Genomic DNA, 8,755 nt, shown 5'->3' with positions numbered 1-8,755 from the left:
TCTCAGCCTTGTGCAATGCCAGAGGCACAATGGGAAGAGATAGGGAAAGGCTATCAACTCACAATTTGATGTAAAATGGCAGGTCTGTTCTTCTGCAGGTTTAGAATAGGCCAGAGCAGCAAATCTGACTTTGGTGTGCAACATGTGATATGTTTTGAAATTGGCAGTGTACTCAATTTGAGAAGCAAAGCCTATATTAACCCCTTCATGGCAGGTGATCCAGCTCTCTTCAGTCATTTTCCATGGACTGTTTATTAAATGATTGATTTTAGCGCATGTGTAGCATGCTTAATAGTGTTCTTTAAAGGTGTGTAGTTATTATTTTCTGTTATTTTGTGTAAAACCATTATAGATTTTAATAGGCAACTGCATTAAGCCTCAGTTAAAACACACAGACTGGTCTTTATCAAGTGTGAACTGCAATTAATGAATATATCATTTAGTGAAACTGACCCCTCATTTTTTGTCCTGCTGTAAATTGGTCTTCCACATGCTTATCTGATGTGAATGATGTTTTAAGACTTGTTTATTTAAATCCTCTAGCCAGTCCTTTAATATAAATTTCACATTATGTCCTTTTAGATCCACTGTCTGCCTGAGCAAATTTGAAATATATGGGTGTGCGTGCAAACACATAGATGCCTGGCTGTTCAAGGTAAGGTTTCTAGGAAGAGTTCTGTTGGGGACCGAAACAGGATGGCACTGTGTAAGACAGCAGAGAATCTCTAAGGCAGAAAGTGATGATGTGGTAACTATGATCTGTGGCCAGAACGTGTGCACGTGAGTTGCCAGTGATCACGGTGGGCCTTCCTGCCTACGTACCAGCAGTCATGGTGGGCCTTCCTGCCTACGTGCCAGCAGCTACGGTGGGCCTGTCCTGCTGGCCGGCCTGCCTGCCTGCCAGGGATCAGGAGATGTCTTCCTACCTATCACAAGATGCCACAATGCTCAGGAGATACTCGGAAGGAGGAGTGGCTGGGCTTGGTTGCTATATAACCGGCCATTGTGTTTTTCAATAAAGGATCTTTGCACTATCCTACCGCAGGTCTGTGTCGTCATATGCCGCAAATGGCGCCCGAACAGGGACTTCAAAAACAGAAGCATGAAAAACAGAGACGTGAAAAACAGGAACAATGAATCCGGTGGCATAGCCCAGCTGAACTTCAGGACGGTTGACAATTGAGCGCTCTCATCACCACCGCTGGACGGCAGGTGAGCGGCTGGGAACCATGGGGCAATCTCTTACAAGGGATCAGAGAAATCATGTGAACGTGTTACAGAAAGTTTTAAAGACTCATAGGGGAATATCTCCCAGCTCTCCTGGTTTCCGCAGGAGGGAATGTTAAGCGTTGCGGTGCGGAAACGTACCGGGGACAAATTGGGGCAGCAGAGTAATGATAAAGCCAAGAAACTTTTAGTAACTTGGCAACAGGTCTTTTCTGCCTTCCACGGCTTGCAAGCAGTAAATGCGGCTGAACTCCTGCCCTGCGCAGCAAGGGCCGGTGAGGGCACCAAAAGGCTCTCGTTAAAATTCGGACCGGATCCCGAGCCTGACGATCCATTTGACCCAGGGCCGATCGATCCGGAACAGGAGCTGGACCTCTGTCCACCTCTTAATATGCCTTGCTGTGTCCATCTTACGGCCCCTTTGGAACCACCCCTCCCTCAAGAGATGGGGCCGCCCGCGAGTGCGGACTGCCCACAACCCCCCCCCCCCCCCAACACTGACCCGGCCTTCTGGGAAGGATCCATGGCCCCAGGGCCGCTCGGTGGGGCGTGACTACACCGGCCGGGGACGGCGCCTTCCCCTTCCCGCCCGCCTTCCCCTTCCTGCCTGCCTCCGCCGAGCAGCAGGAGGAGGAACATGGCGAAAGCGGAGCAGGCCTCAGCCTGGAACGGCAGCACGAGCTCAGATTCAAAGGGCCTTTCACAGATGGTGTCACCGCAAACCTGAAGCTCGGCAATCCTGCAGACGGGAATGTGTGCTTCAAAGTTAAGACCACGGCACCATGTAGATACTGTGTAAGACCTAACAGTGCAATTATCGATGCAGGAACATCAATTAATGTTTCTGTGATGCTACAGCCTTTGGACTATGATCCTAATGAGAAAAGTAAACACTAGTTTATGGCTTTTAAAAAAAAAAAAAAAGAAAAGAAAAACCAACAGCCTATGCTTGCTCCAGCTGATACTTCAGATATGGAAGCAGTATGGAAAGAAGCAAAACCAGAAGAACTCATGCATTCGAAACTTAGGCGTGTGTTTGAGCTACCAATGGAAAATGATACGCCTTATGACATAGAAATGAAATTGTATCCGCAACTGCAACAAAGACAGATTCTTCTGTAATGTCTAAATCAATAAGTTCCTCTTTGGATGACATTGAAGTTAAGAGAGTAATGGAAGAATATAAGAGGCTTCAAGTAGAAGTTCAGAGGTTACCGGAGGAGAATAAACAGCTTAAGGAAGAAGATGGACTTCGGATGAAGAAGACACCCCAGACAAACCACCCAATATCTGCTTCTGCAGCTGCTGTCCGAGCCTTCACACTGTCCAAGGCACAGCCTTCGAACGTTGTTGCTGACTCTCTTTACGTTACGGGCGTCATCCAATGCCTGGAACGATTCCCTTTTAAAAACTCTTCTGAATCAACAATTGTTTCTTCTTCTGAAGGAACAACTGTTGTTTCTGTTGGAGCAAAGAGAGCATGACTACTTTGTTTTGTGTGTTTGCTCTCACACCACTCTACCTGGGCCGACTGCCCAAGGCAATTGCGTTGCTGACCATTTTACGGCAGCTGTGCTGATACCTAACACCTATCAGCAGGCTAAATTGTCCCATGATTTCTTTTTTTTTTTTCCCCACTAAAATGCAAAAGCGCCACAAAAAACTTATCATATCACAAGGGACTAGGCCCAAGACATTATCCAAAGTTGCCCCCATTGCCAAAATGTATCCCCGTTACCACCCTACTCAGGGACCAACCCTCGAGGCCTGCAACCCTGCAATGTCTGGCAGACAGACGTTACCCATTATCCCTCATTCGGAAGACTGAAATACGTCCATGTCTCTGTAGATACCCTTTCCCATTACGCTGTCACTACTGCCTATGCTGGGGGAAAAAAAGGCCGTGATGTATGTCGTCACTGGCTTGCCTGTTTCGCCACAGTGGGGGTTCCCACTCAAAATTAAAACTGACAGTGGTCCCGCATACACTGCACAGCGAACGCGGGCATTTCTCCAAACCTGGGGGGTCGCTCATGTGACCGGAATTCCCCATTCCCCAACTGGCCAGGCAATAGTGGAACGTACCCATCGTACTCTAAAAGACATGCTTGAAAAACAAAAAAGGGGGAATAGCCCCGGTGCCTCCCCACAAGAGCAGCTGTGGAAAGCCTTATATGTTCTCAACCTCTTAAACCGTTATACGGACCAAAGTGCAGTTAATAAGCATTTCTCATGCCCTACGTGGCAAGAACAGCCTCGGGTTCACTACAAGAACCTGAAACGGGTCAATGGAGTGAACCAGTAGACTTAATAACGTGGGGGAAAGGTTATGCTTGTGTCTCCACAGGTAACGGGCCTCGTTGGATGCCTGCACGGCTGATTCGACCTGTTGACGCATCCCTCGAAACACCAAACGAGGACTGAGAGCCCGTTAAGATGGTTGACGCATCCCTCGAAACACCAAACGAGGACTGAGAGCCCGTTAAGATGAGCCCATGTCGGGACGTTTTCTGGCAATACCTGCCTGCCTCGTGCAGGGTCACTATCGATTCATAAAAGCTTACCGCGACTACACGACCTCACTAATAAGTTGTAGATAGAATCAGAGTGGAACCCTTTTGAGGGATAGGACTGGACGTTAGGTTTGGGGTCGTGGGTTAAGAAGGTACTGGCGTGTGGATTGGTAATCTTGCTAAGATTTCTAGCCCTTGCTATCTATCTCCCCTGCTTAATAAGCCTTGTGCAGAGAATGACTTGAAGGGCTTTGCATCAAGTACTTGCTGTGCAAATACACACTGCACTGGCAATATTTAGTTTAAAAATTAAAAAGGGGGGATATGTTGGGGACCGAAACAGGATGGCACTGTGTAAGACAGCAGAGAATCTCTAAGGCAGAAAGTGATGATGTGGTAACTATGATCTGTGGCCAGAACGTGTGCACGTGAGTTGCCAGTGATCACGGTGGGCCTTCCTGCCTACGTACCAGCAGTCATGGTGGGCCTTCCTGCCTACGTGCCAGCAGCTACGGTGGGCCTGTCCTGCTGGCCGGCCTGCCTGCCTGCCAGGGATCAGGAGATGTCTTCCTACCTATCACAAGATGCCACAATGCTCAGGAGATACTCGGAAGGAGGAGTGGCTGGGCTTGGTTGCTATATAACCGGCCATTGTGTTTTCAATAAAGGATCTTTGCGCTGCCCTACCTCAGGTCCGTGTCGTCATATGCCACAGAGTTGAGTTTTCAAATCTGATTTTTAAGGCCCTTTCACTACCCTCCACCTCCCTTTTATATTTTTACGCACAGTTGAAAAAACAGTGACCCCTCCTCACTACTGAATGAGTGCAGGTGCTGGTTTAGGGAAGCAGGTGCTAAAGTACTGCTGAAGCAAAGTGAACCTAACTATGAAAGAAGCATTTGCTTAAATGTTTTGCTGAATGGACTTTAATGCAGCGCTTATATTAGCGCCTATGTTAACGCCTTATCCATTACCTGCAACTCAACAAGGTGATCCAATAAGGGCATAATGTAAGCCTGTGGGAAGTTCCCCTGCTTTGTAAGGGATTGCTCATGTGCTCAAAGTTAAGCATGTGTTCAACTACTTTACTCAGCTGTTTTTTTAGTGAATATCTTTTATTTAAGGTTATTTAGGGTTCTCATTTTTGGCCTTTTTCTTTCATGTTTTGAGGCCAGGGAATACCGTAACAAAAGTCATTTTCCAAGCTGAGGATTTTTCTTTTCCTCCAGTTCACAACAAGGCCATATCCTGTGTTTGCCATTGTGCATGAAATAACTAATTAGGGAAAAAAATGTATCTTCTAATTAACACAGACAGCATAAACATAATAGTGAGGTTCCTCGGTGCAAGAAGGCAGCTAAGTGTTTTCTCTTTGCTAGTGCAGGAGAGACAATTGCAGCAGCAGGGAGGAAAGCTTTCTCCATGGTGCTGCAGGGGGTGTGCACCATTTATCAAGCTGACTGCTCCGTCATATTGGTGGAAGGACCCTGGAGAGCCCTGACCATGAGATTGAAGGTTGGTACCAATTTACTGCAACACAAATGCATTGAACAGGAAAGAGAGAGCTTCTAATCTCTTCAATTTTCTTACATTACCCTGAAGGCTAGGGAATTAAATGAAACAGTAGCTGGTGACAACTTTAGAGGGTCCAGAATGCATGACAGAAAAAGTATTAAAATAGCTCAATAGTTTTATTTTATATGTGTGTGTTAATCTTACCCCTGCATAAGGAACAAAGTTAGAACAGACTGCCTCTTGGATATATGTCTCCCTGAGAGGAGGAAGGACGGCTATTCAGTTCAGTATCTGTTTGGTCAAAACTCAGAAGCAACATTTAAAAAAAAGCAGAAAATGTTATTTTCAACAACAAACAAAGCACATCCTGGGGTCTTGTCATTTTCTGTTTGTTCATTGACTCTAGCAAACTTGCATTGCACCTTTGATCTTTAGCAGTAGCAGCCTGTGCAAAATCCTAATAACAGGAGAATTTGTAGTGCTGGTCAGCCCTCCTCCGCCTAGTCCGGGATCCTTGCAGCAGTCTCCAAGGAAGGGTGAAAGAGACCCCCGCACTAAGCCCTTGGAGGGCAATCAAGAGCTTAGCAAAATACTTTCATTAGAGCGTGCTTTAAGCATGAAACACTCAACTTTATTTCCTGGTCAGTGGTTTCCCAGCTTGTATCAACTATTATAAAGCTGGTTATTCTTATCTATATAAACGTCCAACCCGTCTTTAAATCTTGCTTAGTTCTGAGATCGCTGGACGCTGCGTGGAATCCTCCTCTCTTCAGAGACTGCTGTGTTAGTTCACAAAAATATGAAAAGAAAGTATTTATATAGCATCATCTCCTGTACACATGTAATACGTGTTCAAAACACATAGCACCTTCCTTTACAAGGCTACCCATAGGAGCAGCTGCATTCCAAATGCCGCTAGCAAGATATAAACAATAATAATACTACATGGTTATATATAACTGGGAATAAACTTAAGGCATCCCTATACCTTCAATTTAAAGGACTGCTAAAGGCCATCATTTCCCATTTCCTTGTGGGTTGGGGGAGAGAGGAGTCGCACAATAAAAGGACATACACAATTATTATAGTATTACCATTTGCAGTCCTAGAGTTAAAGGTCAGTCTGGTTTGCTACTGTAATATTTTCAGGGATTTATAACTTGCCTGCATAAAAATTTGCTCCAGGTTAATATTTTTTACACTGAGTGTTAGTCCGGATATGAATTTTATTTTTTTATTTTTGTTTGTGGGATAAAAAAGGAAGAAGAAAAAGCTTCGCTGTAGATATGGTTCCAGTCCTGGATTGTTTTAAATATATGCTGTCTTGTAAAAGCACAGTCAAAGCACGACTGATCATAATTCTGCCATATAAAATGAGATGGGGAAAGAAGTAAGCCAAAGTGTTTTCAGACTATCAAAACCAAAGAGAAACGATATCAAAGTCCTTATTCTCAAGTTTCGTAAGGTTTTAAGAATTTGTGTGTCCATGTACAAATACCTTGTACAGAAGGTTTTATTACTCACATAAGCAGCACAGGCCTTAAGCAGGTAATTCCTCTTTCATCACTTGAAAAATAATGTTATTTGTACTGTAAGAAACCATGATATATTAGTACAGAAAAAAAAATATCCTGGTTTTGTAAGATAAGTAGCATCTTCCTCCCAAGAGAGCCACTAAGCAGTTAGGCCTCAGTTTGGCAAAGTATTTGAGCATGTGTTTTTCTTTAGTCAGGCTGGGAAGCCCCCAGCAGCTAGGGCAGGGGGACGGCAAACACTGCAAATCAGGCGTGCTTGGCGGTGCTGTGTTTATTTAAGGAGAGTTTCTGGAGTTAAGGCAGTACTTCAGGAGGCAAACTGGTGCCACTAAGCACTGGCTTTGATGGTCAGCTTCTCATAGTACTACTCTTTTCAGGGGCCTGGGCTCAGCCATTCTGCTTTTGGTGGCAGATTAAGCAGCTTCTGTCCGCCCTCTTCCCATTGTTTCGGCTAATCTCTTCCAGCATAGGCCCTATCCAAAAGAGCTGTACCCACACCGGAGCCGTGGTCCCAAAGGCCAGGAACATGTGGGACATCTCTTTCGCTCTTGCTTTTTTTTTTTTTTTTTTTTAACCTGTTGCTTTCCCAAGAGAAATTCACCCTGAAATGGTAAATTGAGTCTTTGCCAGATCATATGGCTTTGACTTAGAGAAGTAAGAGGGAAGGGGCTTAGTGCTTTGAATGCTGGAGATGGATTTCCCTCTGTACTCCACCCTGATCACCTATACTCTCTGTACAGCAAGGTGATTTATGGATGTGCACACATACCTTTGGAGGCTTAGACCTATGAAGGCCTTGTCTTTCTTGTTTCCCCTTTCCTCTTTTATCTTCAGCCCTTATCTTTTCTCTAGCTTGATTTTTGCCAGCTTTGCTCATTTGAATCTTAACTCCTCCACAGCATTTCTTCATGCTCCAGTACCAAAATACATATTCTGACCCAATCTCACGTACCTCTGTGTGAAGCTATGGAGAGATCTGAAAAATGCACTTAAAGCTTTTCCTATCATTTGAAAACATGATTTAGTTTGTTTGTTCTTATTTTCTTCCACCTCTTAGAATTATTCATTTTGTTTTGTTTTGTTTTGTGGAATGGTGCTTGTAGAATAACTTCAAAACAAAAAATACACCATTTCCAATGCATTGTAGTCCCATGAGAATATCAGTTTGTCAAATATTTGCCCTCTGTTTGCCAACTCAGAATCTTCCTTTATATTAAAATATGTCCCAGACTTTAAGAAATGGGTTTAAATACTACTGCTCCTAGTTTTAATTCAAAAGGAAATGGATGATGGCAATCCACTAAATTAACCTGAAATAAAATTGGGTCTCACTGTACTAGGACCTTTCAGATCTCACTTGCTGTGTATCAGAGTTTCCTATTTTAAACTTTCATACAACATCAGTCCAAAAGAACTGGTGCTTCCCTTTGTCCCACTGTAAATTGTAAAGCTCTGCAGTTGAGAATTATGATGGCGAAGCTAAAAATTGCTTTTCTTATGTTGGCTAAATTATTTCCACTTTGTGAGGAGACTTCTGCTTTGTGAAAGCTTGTCAAATCCCTTGTCTAGGCATTTTCTCTGTCCTTAAAAGGCAAATGGCCTCACGTTATTTTTTTTTTCCTTTCTCTATCAGAGGGATTTTTCTTTCCTGAGTGTTTTGTATCAATCATTATCCATATTGTAAGAACTAATCCTAAGAAGCTTTTTTTTTTTTTTTTGGCTTTTTTGAGGAATCTATAATTGCACTGCCTAGTGAGTGTTTTTTGTTGTCGGTAGAGCAGTAGCTGAAGGAAGGATTTATTCACAAACTTTCTGGAAAACCTAGAATCGTCAGTTTGTTAAAGAAGTCTTGTCACTTGTGATAGATCTTTAGTAGGAAATGGGATTTAGATGTCCTGGAAATTAGTTACTTTGGCCTTGGTGTGTATTTGCAAAACACAGGTTTGGGGTGGGTTGCTGTAAGCT

At 43.9% G+C, this 8,755-nt stretch overlaps 1 pseudogene; it reads left to right on the top strand.

Moving 5' to 3' along the window:
* Nucleotides 1-1,864: 1,864 nt before the first annotated feature.
* LOC135324299 (vesicle-associated membrane protein-associated protein B/C-like) lies at nt 1,865-4,001 on the top strand (annotated as a pseudogene).
* The last annotated feature ends 4,754 nt before the right edge of the window (nt 4,002-8,755 follow it).

This window comes from Dromaius novaehollandiae, chromosome W, assembly GCF_036370855.1.
Source record: "Dromaius novaehollandiae isolate bDroNov1 chromosome W, bDroNov1.hap1, whole genome shotgun sequence".
NCBI classification, from domain to species: Eukaryota; Metazoa; Chordata; class Aves; order Casuariiformes; family Dromaiidae; genus Dromaius; species Dromaius novaehollandiae.
This window is presented reverse-complemented; position numbering and strand designations above follow the sequence as displayed.